This window comes from Marmota marmota, unplaced genomic scaffold, assembly GCF_001458135.2.
Source record: "Marmota marmota marmota unplaced genomic scaffold, marMar, whole genome shotgun sequence".
In the NCBI taxonomy this organism is placed as follows: Eukaryota; Metazoa; Chordata; class Mammalia; order Rodentia; family Sciuridae; genus Marmota; species Marmota marmota.
Genome location: NW_026000019.1, coordinates 21,805,573 through 21,824,493, shown reverse-complemented (window position 1 = coordinate 21,824,493; position 18,921 = coordinate 21,805,573). Strand labels below are relative to the sequence as shown.

The window sequence follows — 18,921 nt, the reverse complement described above, 5'->3', positions numbered from 1 at the left end:
TGAGAAGAAAAGCCTCAATCTGCTCCAAGAGAGTTATTTCTATTCCACAGAATACACTCACCCCATCCCCAAAGTCTCAGTCTACTACAGCATAATTCAAAGTCTCAATTCCATATAAATATCATCAGTGAAAAGTCCCAACTCTCATCTTCCAAGTCATCCAAGCAGATATGAGAAAGACACTGAGTATGATCCACCATCTTGGAACAAAATCCCTTTCTACCTGGGACCTGTGAAACTGAAACTGAGTCATCTGCCCTGAACTTTAGTGATGGGACAGGCTTGGGAAACCAGTTATAAACATTACACCCAAAGGGAACCTAAGGGTCAGCAATCCATAATCTTGAATTCTAGGGGGCAGAGTTCATTCAGCTCCACAGCCCCTGAGGCTCAGGGCTGTCTCTTGGAGACACCATTTCTCTTACACAAAAGGCCCCATAATGCATTCTGCTATTATGTATAACTAATTAGAACACATTTTTTTAATTAAAAAAATTTAAAAAATTGCTTGAGGTGAATAATTCTACCAGCCTGTTTCTTTCCCATAAAATTCTAAAGAAAATGAATTAGTAATTAAAAGAAGAAAAGAAATATCCAAGCCAAATAGTATCACTGACTCAAACATTTAAAGAAGAATTAATATCTATTCTACACAGTCTTTTCCAGAAAATGAAAGGATGAAATATTTCCCAATTCATTTTAGGAAGCAAGTGTAATCTTGACACCAAAACTAGACAAAGCCATTACAAAATAGAAAAAATCACAAATGTCCCTCAAATGTAGAAGCAAAAATTCTTAACAAAATATTAGCAAATACAGTTAGCAATAAACAAAAAAGAATTATAAACTATGACCATGTTTGGATTATTCCAGAGATGCAAGCCTGGTTCATTATTTGAAAATTAATCAATGCAGTCTATATTTTAATAGACTAAAAAAATTTAAAAATCACATGATTGAGCCAGTTGATGCAAAAGTTACTTGACAAATTTCAACACTTATGATTTTAAAAACTTCTCAGAAAAATAGCAATAGAGGGGAACTTGCTCAACTTGATAAAGATCATCTATATTATGCCTAATAGCTAATAGCTAAGGGTTGCAGGCCTTCCCCTCAGATTGGAAATAGGGCATTTATTCACCGAAGTACCAGATGTACTATCCAGTACAATAAGGCAAGAAAGGGAAATAAAAGGCACTCAGATCAGAAAAGAAGGAAAGCAACTGTCTCTTTTAGAAAAGGACAATAGTTATCAGAAAATCCTGAGCCTGAAAAGCAAGAATAACAATTACAAAAAACAAACAAACAAAAAAACCCCTAGGCTTGTAAGTAAGTTCAGCAAGATCTTGAAATTTAAGGTAAACATATGAAATCAATTCTGTTTGTGCACACTAGCAATGAACATGTGGACACTGAATTAAAAATAAGGTACCATTACAATTGTAAAAATGAAAAAAGGAAATATGTGTAACACGAATAAAACATACAAGAACTGAATGCAGAAAAGTGAACAATGCCGATCAAAAAACCTAGATAAAGGGAGCTGGCAAAGGGCAGACACACTTATAAGTGAAACAGAAGGAAGATTACAGAAATAGAGCCACCCGAACACATCAAAATACGTCTTTGATAAAGGTGCGAAAGCAATTCAATGCCGAAACACAGGCTCTTCAGCAAATGATGCTAGACTAAATAGAAATCCATTGGCACAAAGATGAATCTCTGTCTAGGTCTTACACCTTCACAACAATATACTCCACATGGATCAGGCTTAAATGCAAAACTAAAACAACTATTAAAACATGGAAAGTCTTTAGGAACTTAGATCTGGTGGAAAGTTCTTAGACTTGATAACAAAGACACAAAGGAAAAATTGACTTCATAAAATTTTGTTAATACCTTTATTTTATTTATTTAACTTTATGATGTGCTGAGGATGGAACCCAGGACCTCACTGTGTAGGCAGCGCTCTACCACTGAGCTACAATCCCAGCCCCATAAATTTTTTTTTTTTAATTTCCTTTGTTGTAGACCCTGTTAAAAGGATGGAAAGACAAGCTACAGAGTGGAAGAAAATGTTTGCAGATCATATATCTAACCAAAGACTGTTTTAAAATAAATTTTTAAAACTCTTGAAATTCTAAACAGTCCAATTGGGAAATGGATAAAAGACATGAACAAACATTTTACCAAAGAGGAAATGCACGTGACAAGGAAATGCGGGCAAAGGGGTTTGGCATCCTTAGTGGCTCCCTAGCGACTAGGACATGCAAATTCAAACCACAAGGGGCGTGTAGGGATGGCTGAGGTAAAAGGTGTGACCAGTCAACACCCGTGAGGATGTGAAGGGACAGGGCCACCCACACGCTGCTGGTGGGAGTGCGACCCACCGACTGTGTTCCCAGAAAAATAGACACATTCCCATGAAAACGGTATAAAAATGTGTGAAGCAGTTTTATTCATCAGGGTTCCAAACTGGAAACGAGCCAGATGTCCTTCAGCAGGTGAGTGATGAAGCCGCAGGACATCCACGACCCCAGGTTCTAGCCAGCACCCACCTGGTGAACCTCCTGACAGTCATGGCATGAGCAAAGCCAGTCCCCAAAAGTCACGTGTTGTATGTTTCCACTCCAGAAATGGCAGATGTTCTAGAAATAGAGAAGGCCAACCGCTGTCCAGAGCTGAAGAGGTGGAGGGTGGGAGAGAAGTGTGTGTGTGGAACCTGAGGGCACCTTGTAGAGATGGACATGTTCTTTATCTTGACCACTCCTGGTCATAACAGGGCGAGGTGTTAGTAATCAGAAAGCAAAACACTGACTGCTCCTTCCTCCTCCACCCTCAACTGCTCACTTCTGGTCCCCAAAATTGGGTTTGGGTTTTCCACACACACCAGGAATTCAGACACCAACTGGGTGTCCTAGGACTCAGCCGATTCTGACCCTGTCAGCCTGGAGACAGATCAGCTCCCACAGGTTAAAGGCTCCGTCCCACGGACTGCCCCCACTTCAGATGCCAACCTCCAGCCCCCCGATTTTCACCTGTGCTCCTAACCAACCAATTATGAATCAGAGGGTCCCCCAACCTCCCCTCAGGTTCTATTATTTTCTGGAATGATTCACAAAACTCAGGGGAATACTTTACTTACATTTTCCTATTTATTCTAAGAGCATACAATTCAGGAACAGCCAGATGCAGGGGAGTCCTAGGCAAGGTTCAGAGGAAACGCCACGGAGCTTCTGTGTGCACTTGGGCTCACCATCCTCCTAGGGTCTCCACGTGCTGAGCAACCCCCAGAATCTCTGCATGTGTCCTTTTGGGTGTTAGAGAGGATCCTTATGAAGTCATGATTAATTAAATATTTGCCCATGAATGATCAACTTAAATGATCAACTCCAGCCCTTCTCCCCATCCCAGAGGTTGGGTTGGGGCTGAAAGTTCCAACCATCAATCATCTCATTAGCATATGAAAAGACACTTATTACTTTGGAGAGTCCAAGTTTTTAGGAGCTGTGTCAGGATATGGAGACAAAAAAACAAATGCGTATTTCTATTCTAAATCACATCACAATTACCACTGGGGGCACTGGATAAGCACACAAGGGGCCTCTCTACTACTTCTTACAGCTGCATGTGAACCTACAATTATCTCAAGATGAAAGGTTTCATTCCAAAACAATTTTTAATAGGATTTTATTTAAAAATTTAAATCTCCATCTTCTCTGGAAAGTTGGCAAGATCTGACCCACTTTCAAACACAGCTAAAATGGACTGCAGTGGAGCAGCCGGGCACCTCCAGCTTGGGCATCCACTTGCCAGTTCATGCCAGTTCTCCCCACCACTCTGCCCCTCTCCTAGGCTCACGGTTCTCTGTTCCTTGTCAGCCAGTTGCTTTCTTTTTCTCTTACGTCCTGAGAGAGACCCCTCCTTGTCAGGCATGTCAGTTTTCCACTTTTCTAGCAAAGCTGGCTATTGGCAGGGTGGAGTTATGCTGAGGAGTTAGCTGCCATCTTAACTCCTATGTCTGAGAGCCAAAGGCTGAGGCTACCATAGAATACAGTGAATCTCTTGAAAGTTCCAGAAAGACCTGAGTTCAAATCATAGTTTCCCCAACTGACCTTGAACAAATTACTTAATTTCCACATTTTCACTTTCACAATGGTGTCAATAATACATAGCATCATCAAACCAATGCACCCACCACCACAGAGCGGGAGTTCACTGATAACTTTCCCCATAATAGCAGGAGGGCTCCCCTCATTGCTGTGCGTTCCTCCCAGTAGCAGCAAGGTATGCTAGAAGACACTGGCTCTTGCTGGACTTTCATCAACTGGAATTTAGCTACCTAAATGTCTTTCTAGAATGATCTCATAATCCTCCCAAGATTATTGTGAAGATTCTACAAAGCAGTCACTTGTATTACGTTCCCCTTACATATGAGGAATTGAAAGCTTAGCTATTTGATTATTCTGACTTCAGTCAATGAGTCTCACCCTCACATCTCGGCATTGAATTACTTTTCTACCGCCTCTCACAGTCTCAGGCTCTGACAGAACTTGGTAGAGTTTTCAGTTGCATCTCTTTGTCTGTTACTAAGGCAAACTCAAGAACTTCCTGATCTACCCTGTTTCACAGCCTCTGGGAGACTCTGAGAATTTCCCTTCTGTTCTACCTTCTTCCCCTGGCACCTGAACTTCTTCTGGGTTGACCACAGGCCCCAGCGACCTGCAGGCTGCACTGTGTCTGAAGATTTTCAGATCCCGAGTGACAAGTACAGAGTGTCATTATCGAGCCTATCTCCCTATAGTAACTGTTGGCATGTCTTTCATGAGTCAATCTTCTTTTTTTACTGGCATTAACTTATATTGGCAAAGAGAAAGGGACAAGAAACACAAGGAACAGTCTGAGTGAAACCCCAGCTCTCCCAGAGGACTGGTTGCTGGCCAAGCTGCTCAGGGCTGTAGCTCAGCAGAGCCGAAGACGCTCAAGAACAACAGGACACTCCCGTCCCTGAGCGTCCAGGGCCTTTGCAGGAAGCCAGGAAACAAGAGCAGAGAGGAGGCTCAGGCTTACCTCTCAACGGGAAGAGCCTGGGCGCTAAGACAAAGCTGGCCTGAGCCCTGGCGCCCCCAGCTTGGCTGCGCAGACTCAGGCAAGGTCCAGGGCCTCTTGCTGGGCATGGGGTTTTGTTTGTTTGTTTGTTTGTTTGTTTGGTAGGGTGGGACGATGATCATACTAGGCCCGGCTCATGGGGTCTGCGGAGGCCACACAGAGGCAATACAGGAAATGTGCTTCTGCACTGCCTCACGCGGTAGGCACTCAGCGCTGCTGCTGGTATCATACTCATGGTGTGATCTGCAGTGAGCCAGGGAGAAGGAGCAGCTGGGGTGGAGGTATTTTAGCCACTATCAGCAAAAGAGCCACAGAGCACAAAGGTTGGACTTGAACCGAGCTCCAGGGCAGCGCACTCCCCTGTGGCCCTCAGATTCTCAGGAGGTGAATATTTAAAAATTAAACAGTGCTTTCCTGCAAGATTGGTCTATAGTTTCAAAAAAATGTTTTCTTTCCAGTTTTGGTAGTTGTAAGTGTTTGTTTTGGTGCTGGGAATTAAATCCAGGGCCTTGTACATGCCAGACACTCTCTCTACCACTGAGCTACTTCCCCCAAACCTTAACTGGGCTTTTTTTTTTTTTTTTTTTTTTTAAGCAATATTCTGGCTTTACTTTTCTATCTCCGTGCACTTGGACATGACTGACCTTTGTCAATATCCTTTTTCTTATCTATGGCATTTGCTCGGGAGCCACCTGAGATGAGGTCTGTGGGGGGGCTTGGTAAACTGGACCCACCAACAGCTCTGTCACAGTGGCTCTGTCACAGGGCTGGTCCTAGCCGTGTGCCCAGCTTAACGTGTAGAGTGAAACACACTTTCAAATTGAAATTAACAACAGCTTGATTGTTTCTGTTAAGTTTGAATTCTGCAAAATTATGTGATAAAGGCGGCAAAACTGTGGATAAAATTGTTCTAATGAGGTACAGGCATTTAATGTGAAGAAAAATATTGGAAAAACTCAATTACTATCTTAACAAGGTGATAAAATTCACAGAAGAATGGGTGAAAACAGAAACGATTTCAGTGGGACCATCACAGAGCCCATCCCACTGTGTCCCACCGTGTCCTGGATCCCAGATAACTGGCAGACATCATCCTCAGGGCTAACCTGTTGTCTCTTACTGCCCCCCTGGTCAAAAACTCCAGGGGCCCCAGCTCTGCGGACGCTCGGCCACCACCTGGCAGGTTACCTTCCTCCTCTCCGACTCGGCTGCTCCGCCCTCTTCTCTGCCTGGGCCCTGCTCTCCCGGCAGTTGGCCCCCTTCGCCCCATCCCAGCTGCGCTGTCTCCTGGTAAGTGTGCTCCTCCTCCGCTCCAAACACGCTCCTGCCCTGTCTTCCTCTGTATTTATCTCCCTATCATTCATCTATTTTAATCCTGCGAACCTGTTTGTTCTTTTAGCCCATCCATATTGGCTTAGTATTCTGCGATATTTGTCACTTAAATCTTAGTCTCTCCCAGCGTCCACTCCCAGATCTCTTCCCTGAAGTCCTGGCCGGGTGGCAGCTGGGCTGTAATTGCTGCTGCACCTATAGGAGCTCCTGGTTCCCTATGGGTGGATCTCTCCCCCAGGCAGATTATTCCTGCTGTAGGGCCAGGGTGGGCCTTTTATTCCTCCTGCCTTATGTTTTGTTTGTTCTGTGACTCTTTCCAGAAGGGCTTGGAGGGAGTTTACAACAACAGCATGCACATGTGTGCACAGGCACACACACGTGCACAGATATGGCCAACTATAAATAATAGAAAAAAAAACAAAAAAAATAAGTCTGCAGTGTGGGCTCTGACTTCCTCCCATACCAGGGCCCAACCCAGGTACTCTCTAAAGATCTCAAACCACCAAGACTCAATGCCCTCTGTCCACGCGGTACGTGTTACGGAAACCCTGCTGCTGACAGAGCAGGAAGGGAACCAAACATGAGGAGCAGCAAGGAAGTCTCATCAGAAAGAGCCCCAGACCTTGAGTCTGACTTCATTCATTTTTTCCTTCATGCAATAGAATTTTTAAGCATCTACTGTATTCGTTAAATGAAAATTACAGGCACCACTGGTTTGGACTAAGCTCCAAGCCAATTAGGCCCCAACAGACCAGGCTTAAAATCCAAAGGGCTCACTCAGGCCAAAGTTCCCCATCAGCAAACCAAAACCAAGTGTAACCTGACCTGGGAGAACCAGGAGAGGAACACCAGTGTCCCAGCAGGCCCTTCTGTGTGACTCTTCACTGAGAGGTCACCCAAGTAGTCGGATACTCACAAATCAGTTATTTTTCTATTGTTTTGTTTCCCAGACTTACAAGGAGAGAGACTTTGAAACAGCTGATCTGCTTTTTGTTCTTTGTTTTTGCTTTTTTCCAGACTTTTGTCTGTAAAATCAACATCATGGGCTCAAGCCATAGGAACATTGTCTTTACAGCAATAAAGAGTTGCCTAATTCTAGAATCTCACCTGAAGTGAATAAAGATCTTCAAATTAAATTGGTTGTCATTTTGTCCTTTCATAATTACATACTGGTTGTATAACTAATTCTATAACCAAAGAGCACCTTGTCACCTGCCTACCCTCATTTGTTAAAGGAAAATGAAAATAAAAAAGAGGATCAAACACTGTGCCTCTCCTGGGTATGTACAAACATCGATCCTAAGACCTAGTTTTCTTTTCTTTTTTCTTTTAACTTTTAAAAATATTTCATGTATGGGTTTTCAAGGAAATTTGCATTTCTGAAGTGAATTAGGTAAATTTAATAATTAACATTTTTAAAAAGCAGTCCATCTCTCTGGTCATCAAGTCATTGAAGAAGCAATGCTATTATGAAGAGAATGTAAACCACGAGGAAATCTCACTACACAGCCACAGAAATATCTAAAATAAAAACATTCACCACATTAAGTACTGGAGAAAATGCAGAATAAGCAGGCCTCTGACCAGTGCGTAAAGTAGTCCGGCCACTTTGGCAAACAGCTTCACAACCTCGTAAACAGTTAAAATGGACATCTGTCCTATGATCTAGCAATTCCACTCCCAGTTGTTTATTTGAGAAAACTAAAAATACTGGTCTATGAAATCCTTGCTTAGGAATGCTCACGGCAGCCTCACTCACAGTAGCCAAATCCAGAAACAATGCAGATGTTATCACAGGAGATAAACATACTTACTTGTATTCATGCAAAATGTCAGCAATAAACAGAAACACACTCCCTCACGTGAACAGCATGGATAAGGCTCAAAGATACCAAGCACAGACGGTGTTGCTCCACTGATGTGACATCTAGAGCCTGCAGTGGCAGAACTGCTCCTGGGGACAGGGATGAGGAAGGACTGTTGGGAGGGCATGAGGAGAAGTTCTGGAGGAACTTGTGTTGGTACGCACCACCGGTACTGATGGACTTAAAATCAGACCATTTCAGTACATTCAATTGGATTTCATTACCTGGAAAGGTAATGCTGAGGGAGGATTCAGGAGATGCACGTGTTAAAGCTGCAATGCGGTGGCACACGTGTAGCAGAAACCTCTGAACGGCTCATTACAAAAAGTAGGTTTTGTGATTATTTAATTGTATCTCAATCAACTGTCAAGTAAAGACAATGCTCAACTATTAGGACCTGGAGAAAGACGGCCAAGCACAGATTTTGCACAGAACTGGCCTTCTGGGCCATGTGGTGACATGCACCCAGAGCCTTATAGGAGGGGAGCCTCCTGGCCCAGCAAGGCTGCTTCCGAAATTCACCATAGGAAAGCACCAGAAGGCACACCCCCAAGACCTGGATTTAGAGACGTTCACTCAGTGCCGTTTGTAACAGGGAAAACGGGAAGGCAATGTAATGTCTGTACATAGCACATTAGTGAGGTGAGTATGTGTGTGTGTGTGTACCTCGGTGGCACTTTAATAATGTTAACTAATAATGATCAACATGGAAATCTACTCATAACATATTAGTAGGTTGTAGAAAATATGCAGAAAATTACATGATTGGTATTACATAGGCTCTAGCTCTTGAGTGCTATGCAGTAGTGTAGCTTATGTATGCTAATCCTACTCTCATCCAGGCAGGACACACATTGAACAATAGGTGACAAGTGCAGCGATCTCTGGGTGCTGGAGGATTACGTGTGCCTTTTAAAAAGACATAGGTTATTAACTTTCAAAATAATCTTTAAAGTGGGTCAATAATGAGAGGAGGTAGAAGTCACTGGGACTGTGGTTCACGTGGGGTAGAGAAGATGATCTGGGGTAGGGATGGCCATGTACTGCATGGCCCTAACGAAAATCTGGTGCAGTGGAAATGTAAAGTTGACTTACGCATCACACCATGCCCCGGAGGCAGCTGCGAGGAAAGTACAGCATTCAAGAAGGTGACCTCTGCCTGGTGTTCCTGTCCTCCAGAGCCCGCCATTTCCATTTTCAGACGTGCTTCCATCAGAAGACACTCCCATGGTTATTCTTCTGAGGTATCCTGATCAAATTATTCATCTCAGTCCCGGTGAGAGAGCCCTGGAGCTGGATACTGTTTTTCCTTCCCCAGTTTATCAGGCGCAGCCACCTGCTAGACCATTTTGGAACCAGCTTGGACAGAAAGAATTCACATGCTTAGAGAATTCACCTTATATCTAGAGTTGCAGAAAGTTCTGTGAAGCTGCCTTTAACAACTCTGATCAGAAGACAAGCAAATCCATGTCCAGGAGCGAAGCACAGCAAGCAGGTGGCTCTGGAGAAAACCGCCCCTCTGAGCAGTCCTTTTGGACAGACAGCGTGAGTTCAGAGCAGGGTCCCCTTAGGCAGGCGCTGTCCCATCTGAAAAGTGAAACTGGTGCCCAGAGAGGGCAATTTGTCCAAAGTCAGCCAAAAGTCAGGAGCGAGCTGTGATCCTCTGTCCCACCCGGTGTCGGAAGCTGAGGAAGAAAGGGACAGTGTGTTATGATGGAATACCCCGGGTTAGAAGCCTGGGTCTAGCACTGGCTTTGTCATTGGTTGGCCAGGCTCCTTTGCCACCCTTCAGGGAACCTGCCTCTTTCCTGTAATGAGGAGGTTCTGGTGGGGAACATTTTTGACCAGACACCTATGGTTCTAATAAGCTCCCACCCTGCCCTGCCCTTCCCCGGGTTTAGTCCTGGTAGGCACTGCCCTGCCTGTCCGTGGCTCTTTGCATGCCCATTCCATCTATGCAAGGTCAAAAAGATGTCCTGTGAGCTGCCCAACCAGGCGCCCAACATCTCACCCTTATTGTTTCTATTTCGTGAGAGCCTTAATTTTTTTTTCCCTACACAACTGGATTAACTAGGCACGTCTATGTCTGTACTCGGAACACTAATAAATATGCTTTGCAAAGTAAATACAAGTTTAATGTTCATTAAACAGACACCAAGAGCCTGGGGATGTGTGGAACAGGAAGAAGGAGGCTCCCGGGCAGCCTGCCTCTCCTAGGGGCTGGGGCTCCGAGGTCCTGGACCAACAAGAGGAGGAAGAGAACAGGTGCAGAAGGGAGGGTCTTGCTACAGACAGACAGACAGACAGATCAAATGCCACCCAAATGGCAGTTTCCAACTTCAATTGACTGTAATGGCCCGACAAGGTAGAGACATCGCCAAAGTCAATACGGCCATCTGCGTGTCCAAGGCCGGGTTTGGTCACACCAGAAGTTTCTGTACCAGATGCCTGTCCTCTGGATTTCACCTAATATCCTTGGTTATGATCTTGCTTCAATAGGGTTGAATTTTGAGCTCCTAAACCAAACTTTTTGGTAAGGGTCTTCTCTTGAGGAAGTCCTTCACACCTTTTGAAAAAGTCTTATTTATGTTTATAATTTTATTTTAACATACAATACACAATGATAAAAATAAATGTTTTCAGATAGGATGCTGTTAGAATATTTTACTTTCTCAGTAGGTTATAAAAGTAAAAAATGTCACTAAGAATATTCTTTAACATTTCTTTATCAAAATGTCTTGCCACTGTGTTGGTTTCTAGAGAACATGCAGTTAAGCCAATGGTTCCTGTGATTAAAGCGCCTCTGTCCTAAGGAGACAGGAAGTGCCTCTTGTGATTGGACAAAGTTTTGTTTCACAGCCGTGGAATCAGAAATGTGCCCCATTACTGTCACCAGTGCCCAGCCTGAGACGCCAGGCCAACAAGCACACACACAGACCAAATACACGAATGGCATTCTCAGGCAGCCTGAGAAAATCGATAAAATCAGATCGCGACTCTGGTCAGTGAGCACATGATAATGGCCGAGCTTAACATTTAAACAAATATTTGTTTCAAAGGGGATTATACATAGAAGTATAATATAAATTTCAGATACACTACAGGCATGGCCTGAGAATACCACTTGGAGCACGTAACCGTGGACACAGTATCACCTCACCTGGTAGCAGCACACACTAATTGCAGAGTTATTATTTCCCTGCGAAGTTTCTATTTTAAATGACTGAATGAATTTGTACTTACAAAATCTAGAATATTTAAACTATGAGGAACCCACTAGATTAGCAAGTATAATTTCCCTCATTTTCCAAAACCTGAGAGCCACATAGTTTCCTTTTCATACTTTGCTTAACATCAGCATTTAACAACTAGAATTCAAGTCTCTTGACTCTGAGAACTGGTCCTGTTCCAGAGTGCCAGGATCCCATGACACACTTGGATTCTGTACCTTGCCCTCAACATATTCATATAAAAGTTAAAATGTAAGTCTATAAAGAGGTCAATGTCCGTCAGCAATGAATCGACCAATAAATCTCACCTATTTTTTAAGTTATCCATCCCAATTTACTTGCTCATTCCAACAGTCTTTTTAAAGAAAGTTTGGTTTTTAGATTTGTTTTGTTATTGTTGTTAAGATGTCCTGCAGTTTAATTTATAAATCAAGGTACAGACGAGGTCTTCTTTATTCTGTAGGTTTAGTAAATATTTTCAGAGGAAGATCATTGTTTTAACTAGCCCAATCATAACATCAGTTATGTGAGATAGAGGATAAATAAGGATACATAGATATCTTCTATCAAATAGGACATTGTTAAAATAGTGCACTTCCACCAGGCATGATAGCACCTGCCTGTAATCCCAGTGACTCAGAAGGCTAAGGAAGGAGGATCCAAAGTTCAAGGCCAGGCTCAGCAACTTAGCAAGATCCTTACTCAAAATAAAAACCAAAAAGGCTGGAGATACAGCCCAGTGGTAGAGCATCCCTGGGTTCAATCCCTGGTACCAAAACAAAACAAAACAATAAACGCTTCCTACCCAGCTTTTCAAAATAAAAATGAGACCCAAAAAAATCCACCTTAAATTTCCTTATCAAAAGTTCTTGCTATAATATTATACATATCTCCTTCTTGCCTTCTAAAGATTTGAGTAGTTCTTTGAGAGCAAACTTTTCAAATGACTCCACAGGGGCTGAGAGTTGTTAGAAAGTAACTGACACCAGGAATCAACTCTGGACTTTTCCTCCCACAAAGGCACTGGGGAAGTAAAAAGTTCCCGGAGTCAAAATCTTAAATACTCATGTGCACTTCGAATGTTGTTGGTTTGGAGTCTTCACTAGTTCTAAAGGTGTTCAAATTAAGGGACTGGGACACCATCAAGGGCCGAGAGTCATCCGTTAAGATCTCCATCGCTTAATTAGCGGGTGCGGCCAAGCCCTCAGCACATTATACTTTGATAAGGGAAAGTAAAATATTCTCCCAAGAAATTCTATTTGTCAAATACTTTCCACATGGAATTCCAGTTGCAGATATATTTTTGGCAAGGAAACAGCAGGGAGCTGAGAACCTGGCTCATGCCAGCTCTGCGGACTCCAGTGACCAGGGTAGAAAGCCTGGCCTGGAGAAGGCCATGCAAATGCTGGGGGTGCAGTCCGTGGAGGAAGGGCAGGTGCTCCTGAGGCAGGTGCTCTTTAGCTGCCTGGCTCCCTGGCCACTCCCAGACTCCTGGGCAAGGAGTGTTGTGACCCCCGAGAGGTGGAGGTAGTGCTGGAGACAGTGAGAACAGGGGAGAGGAGAGGCTGAGACCCTAAGCAGCTGCCCCCTCAGTGTAGTGAACCTGGGTCACCCGTGGCCACCCTAAGGTCCACACACACCAGCCTTCAGAGCAGCTCAGAACCTTCTTGAACCAGATGCTGGTGGCATCTGGAGCACATTAGCATCCCAGAGTGTGGGCTCGGCTGGTGCTCTCAGCCCAGCAGCAGGGGAGGGGGAAGGCGAGCTTGAAAGAAAATCCCTATGATCTATGCAACAACATGGAGGATCTCAAATAACCACGCCAAGGGAAAGAAGTCAGGTTTTAAAAGTTGAGGACATAGCCTCTGATTGCATTGATATAAAACCCTAGAACATGCAGGCTGACCTATAGTGACAGAAAGCAGATCACTGGCTGCTTGAAGGTGAGGGACAGGGTGACAAGGGGGCACAAGGAAACATGGAAACGAGGGGTTCAGGCAGAGGGGAGACGGGCATGCTCACCGTCTGGAAGTGGTGAAGACTTCACGGGCATTTTCCTATATCAGACTTACCAAACTATATGCTTTAAGTATGGATGATTTCTTGTCTGTCAAGTGTACTCTCATGAAAAGAGATCCAGAGGCTTAGCTCTCTTGCAGAGAATCTGACTGAGTTGGGCCAGGGTGGGATCTGGGCATCAAAATCTTTAAAGGTCTCCCCAAGAGAGGGGGAATGGAGGATGGGAGGAAAAGGGGGGATTATGAACCATTGTCAATTTCCATGCATCTATGAATTTGTCGGGGTGAATCCAACTTCTATATGTAACTATAAAGGTCTAATAATAATAATAGAAAATGTTTAAATCAATTAATGAAAAAAAAAGTCTCCCCAGATGATTGGGAGTGCAGATTTTAGGTACAGAACCTCATGGCCATAATCAGGACCTGGGTTATATGCAATGATATTGGAAGCCACTGACCCTTGGTAGGAACCCAAGTCAGAAACTCCCCTGCCAGAATTAACATTGTCAAAAATGACCGTACTACCAAAAGCGTTATGTAGTTTAATGCAATTCCTATTAAAATACCAATGACGTTCTTCATAGAAATAGGAAAAGCAATCATGAAATTCATTTGGGAAAATAAGAGATCCAGAATAGCCAAAGCAATTCTTAGCAAGATAAGTGAAGCAAGAGGCATCACAGGAGCAGACCTTAAATTATACTTCAGAGCCATAGCAACAAAAACGGCATGGTAGTGGCACCAAAACAGACATGCAGACCCATGGAACAGAATAGAAGAAACCCACATAAACACAGTTATCTCCTACTAGACAAAGGAACCAGAAATATACACTGGAGAAAAGACAGCCTCTTCCACAAATGATGCTGGGAAAACTGGAAATCCACATGTAGCAAAATGAAATTAAATACCTATCTCTCACCTGCACAAAACTCAACTCAAAATGGATCAAGAACTTAGGCACTGTTAGAACAGAGAGCCTGCTCCTAATAGAAGAAAAAGTAGGCCCAAATCTTCACCATGTTGGCTTAGGAACTGACTTCTTTAACAAGACCCCTAGAGCACAAGAAGTAAAACCAAGAATCAATAAATGGGATGGAATCAAACTAAAAAGCTTCTTTTCAGCAAAGGAAACAATCAATAATATGAATAGACAGCCTACAGAATGGGAGAAAATTGTTACCACATGCACCTCAGAGGGTTAATCTCCAGGACAGATAAAGAACTCAAAAAACTTAACCACCCCCACCCCCCCAAAAAACAAATAACCCAATCAAAAAATGGCCTAAGGAAATGAACAGACACTTCACAGAAGAAGAAATATAATCAACCAGCAAATATATGAAAAATTGTTCAACTTCTCTAGCAATTAGAGAAATGCAAATCAAAACTACACTGAGCCAGGCACAGTGGTGCATGCCTATAATCCCAGTGGCTCAAGAGGCTGAAGAGGATTGTGAGTTCAAAGCCAGTCTCAGCAATTTATCAAGGGACTTAGCAACTTAGTGAGACCCTATCTTTAAATAAAATATTTTTAAAAGGGCTGGGGATGTGGCTCAGTGATTAAGCACCCCTGTGTTCAATCCCTAATACCCTGACCCACAAAAAATCTACACTGAGATTTCATCTCACTCCAGTCAGAATGGCAATTATCGAGTACAAGCAACAATAAATGTTGGTGAGGGTGTGGGGATAAAGGTAAATACATATATTTCTGGTGGGACTGCAAATTGGTGCAACCAATCTGGAAAGCAGTAAGGAGATTCCTCAGAAAACTTGGAATGGAACCACCATTTGACCCAATTATCCTACTCCTCAGTTTATACCCCAAGGACTTAAAATCAGAATACTACAGTGATGCAGCCACATCAATGTTTATAGCAGCTCAACTCATAAGAGATAAACTATGGAAACAACCATAGTTTGGATAAAGATGAATGGATAAAGAAGATATGATATATATATATATATATACACAATAGAATATTACTCAGCCCTAAAGAAGAGTGAGATTATGGCATTTGCAAGTAAATGGATGGAACCGGAGAGTATCGTGCTAAGCAAAATAAGCCAATCCCAAAGAACCAAAGGCTGAATGTCTTCTCTGATATACAGATACTAATTCATAGTAAGGTGGGGGGAGACTAGGGAAAAATAGAGGTACTCTGGATTAGACAGAGGGGAGTGAAGGGAGGGGAGGGGGTATCTGGGCAGGAAGGACAGTGGAATGGATTGGATGTTATTACCCTATGTGCATATATGATCACACAACCGGTATAATTCTACATCGTGTACAACCAGAAGAATGAGAAGTTATACTCCATTTATATATGATGTGCCAAAATGCATTCTATTATCATGTATAACTAATTAGAATAAATTTAAAAAATAGATCAAAAAGAAAGAAAGAATGAACCCCCCACCTGTCAGCCCCAGTGCCCTGTGGGAACATGGGCCCTTCAGACAAGCAGTTTCCCGGGCCGCTCTTAGGAATTCTCATCAGAAGAGTCCTCTGGGCCATTCCGCATCGAAGCATACCATGTACTTCTGAAACGAGTGGGCATTTACGTCCTTCCACACATCCCAGTTATCTTACTGTGTCTACTGATAGCACTGGTGCTTGGTGGTTTCCTGTGCTCTGGAGGGAATCTGTCACACTTGGACATGGGTCTGCTCATTTGCAGAAGAGAAGCAGACAAGACAGGCCTCTTCCCCTCTTGGAGCCCAAAGTCCGGGGGAGGAGGGCGGAAAGAAAGGCAGTGTGGCTGCGGCCCACCTGGCAAGGCGAGAGAGCCCTACTCTCTGGACGGAGCCTCCAGGCCTTGCTTTGGGAATCAGAAGTCTATTCACAAATCAAACCTTTTGACTTTTCCTGAGGGTCATCTCCCAAACCACCACCCCTGAGTCTCCAAAGCCTACACAGGGCCAGGCCAGAGAAAAGCTCATCTTTGGCTTAGGCCTGAGCTCATGGCTGCAGGAAGAGCACTGTGCTCACAGAGCCCACTGAGGACCAGGAGGAAGGATTCTGTGTCTCCACGTTGCCATGGGGACTTCTGGCTGTGCTCACAGAGTGCTCTGCACATCATGACTCTTTTTAAAAAGAGAAAATAGTTCCCTTTTCCAAAGCCTAAATGGGGAGTGAGGTGGTGGCCAGAGGGGAAATCGAAGGTCTGCGAGGGTGAGAGGTGGGGACGAGGCACAGGTGGACTAAAGCAGAATGAGGACTGCCCTCCTCCAGGCAGGGAAGGGAGAGCCACTCTGACACCTGGGCAGAGCCTCCGCAGGCTTTCCTCATGCAAAGTCTGTCCTGCAGGAAGGAGTAGATCTGAGATTCACAAAATTCTTTTTCAGTTTCTTAGGCTATAACCTCCAATCAGAAGTACCCGGGAAGCATTCCCTCTGAAGGTCCGAGACACCATGAAATGGGGTCCCTTTAAGGACCATTTCCATCCGAGCATATGGACCCTCTGCACATGGTGCACAACTTTCTCTGTAGCCTTTCAGGGTACCTGGGCCTCTCCTCCCTAGGAATACAATCTGGCCTTCCCTGATGGCCGTCCAGACATCACCCCCAAGACTCTATGGAAGAGCTGTCCCTGTGTTTCCTATCAACAAGAGTACAGCCACTCTGCCTTTGATGTCCCCAGAGTTACCTGATCACCCAGATGACACTGAACAGAACGAGGGGCCTGGGAGACAGCAGCTAAGCCTGACATCTGCCCAAGGCCAGCAGAAAGGGCTCCAGGAGTTATATGAGCTTCTAGGTCCATCCAACCTACCATCTGTCGCTGGCTTACCGCGCCACCTTGGGTCATTGACGTCCCCACTCTGCACCATCTGTGAAATGTGCCTAATAGTACACCATGTCCTTCAGTCCCTCCTTCATCCTCTCCTGCCCTCCCCCTCCCTCCCTCTCCCTCTCTCCACACCCGGGTCTCCTATAGAAGAGAGATAACATGTCTCTCAAAAATGTAAAGTGCTTTGAGCTCCTTGGAGATAGAAAGTCTATAAATATAAGCTGTTATCACTGTTGCCATGGAAACACACACAGAACCGTGCTCCGTTCCTGCCTTTGCTGAGCATAACTCTGGCCTCCCTGCCCCGCTGGCAGTTAGACAATCAATGGCCCTACCAAGCTCTGCAACCAGGCAGCGGGCGAGGACCCATGACAGAACTGTTTTGATACTCAACTCCTCTTCTTGTCACTTTTCACAAAGTACGCTTCTTTACTAAGGTAGAGGATGGTGCAGGTTGGCCAGAGCTAGCTGCTAAACCAATGATGTGAATTATTGCAGGTTTAATTAACTCGCAGGCCACTCCACCCAGCCGCCAATCTGTGGTTTCTTCTACCCATTTCCTACATTTGCTCCCAGTCCTGACTGCCGACTTCAGAGCGCAGGCTGCCCCAGTGCTGGGGTGGAGCGGATGAAGCATCTGCTCCTGTCTCTTGGTCTGTGGCCTCTGGAGAGCAGAGTGAGGCCTTTCCCACTCTTGTCTCATCCCACAGGGCAGATGCCACCTGGTGCCCAGCAGATGCCATGTGGCGGTTTATGAGTAACTGAATGAATACCTGCTGTCCTCTTCTGTCCTGTGGGGACAGGTGCTGAGCACCACCTGTGCAGCACGCTGGTCTGGACTGGAGACCCCAGAGCACAGGGTTCCCCCGGCGGCTGGTCTGCTTCCCCACCACTGTCAGGTGAAGGGCATGGGCCACTCCCATATGCTGGTTTCAGGTGGTGCCAAGAGAGCCTAAAGCTTGATACTGGACGGTCCAGAGTCACTGAACTTCCTGAGCCTTGGTTCTCCACGCTGTAAAATCAGAACTGCACTTATCTCCCAGGTTGTGGTGACGGCTGAGCAGGATCTACATGGAAATCCATCGCTCGTGGTTGGCTCCAGCAGGTGACTGACACATGTTCGTCCCCTTGCCTTGGCTTGCCACACACATGAAGAGCCATCTATTTTGAAGAGCACACTTGCTTGTTTTTTCTGAAGTCCTGGCTGCTGTTCCAGTCTCACTGAGACGGGGGCATGTGATTTGCTGCCATCAGAAGGGGGGTTGGAAGATGTGAAGGGACAGGAGATACTCAAGCACCTGAGGGACCAGGAAGGACCTGCTGCGGGATGTGCAGGATTCAGTGCAAAATGAAAACACAGGGCACGGCTAAACACTCATTTAAATTTTCAGAGGATGACATCTGAGCGGCTCAGGAGCCTAAGGCAGGAACATCCTGAGTTCAAAGCCAGCCTCACAAAAGCAAGGCACTGAGTAACTCAGTGAGACCCCGTCTCTAAACAAAATACAAAATAGGCGGGGGATGTGGCTCAGTGGTAGAGTGCCCCTGAGTTCAATCCCTCATACCC

General features: G+C 44.7%; 1 long non-coding RNA gene across 2 annotated transcripts in view; it reads right to left on the bottom strand.

Annotated features, from left to right (window-relative positions):
- Positions 1-2,428: 2,428 nt before the first annotated feature.
- The window catches only part of LOC107147409, a 33,909-nt gene continuing 17,416 nt past the window's right edge, over positions 2,429-18,921 (bottom strand). Inside the window, exons 2-5 of one of the 2 annotated variants that reach the window (XR_007350047.1) lie at positions 9,402-9,991; positions 8,256-8,395; positions 3,146-3,310; positions 2,429-2,769 (exon numbers count right to left, since the gene is read on the bottom strand). This is a non-coding gene — a long non-coding RNA (uncharacterized LOC107147409). The remainder of the gene's footprint in view (positions 2,770-3,145; positions 3,311-8,255; positions 8,396-9,401; positions 9,992-18,921) is intronic. The other variant, XR_007350048.1, reaches the window with a different exon arrangement.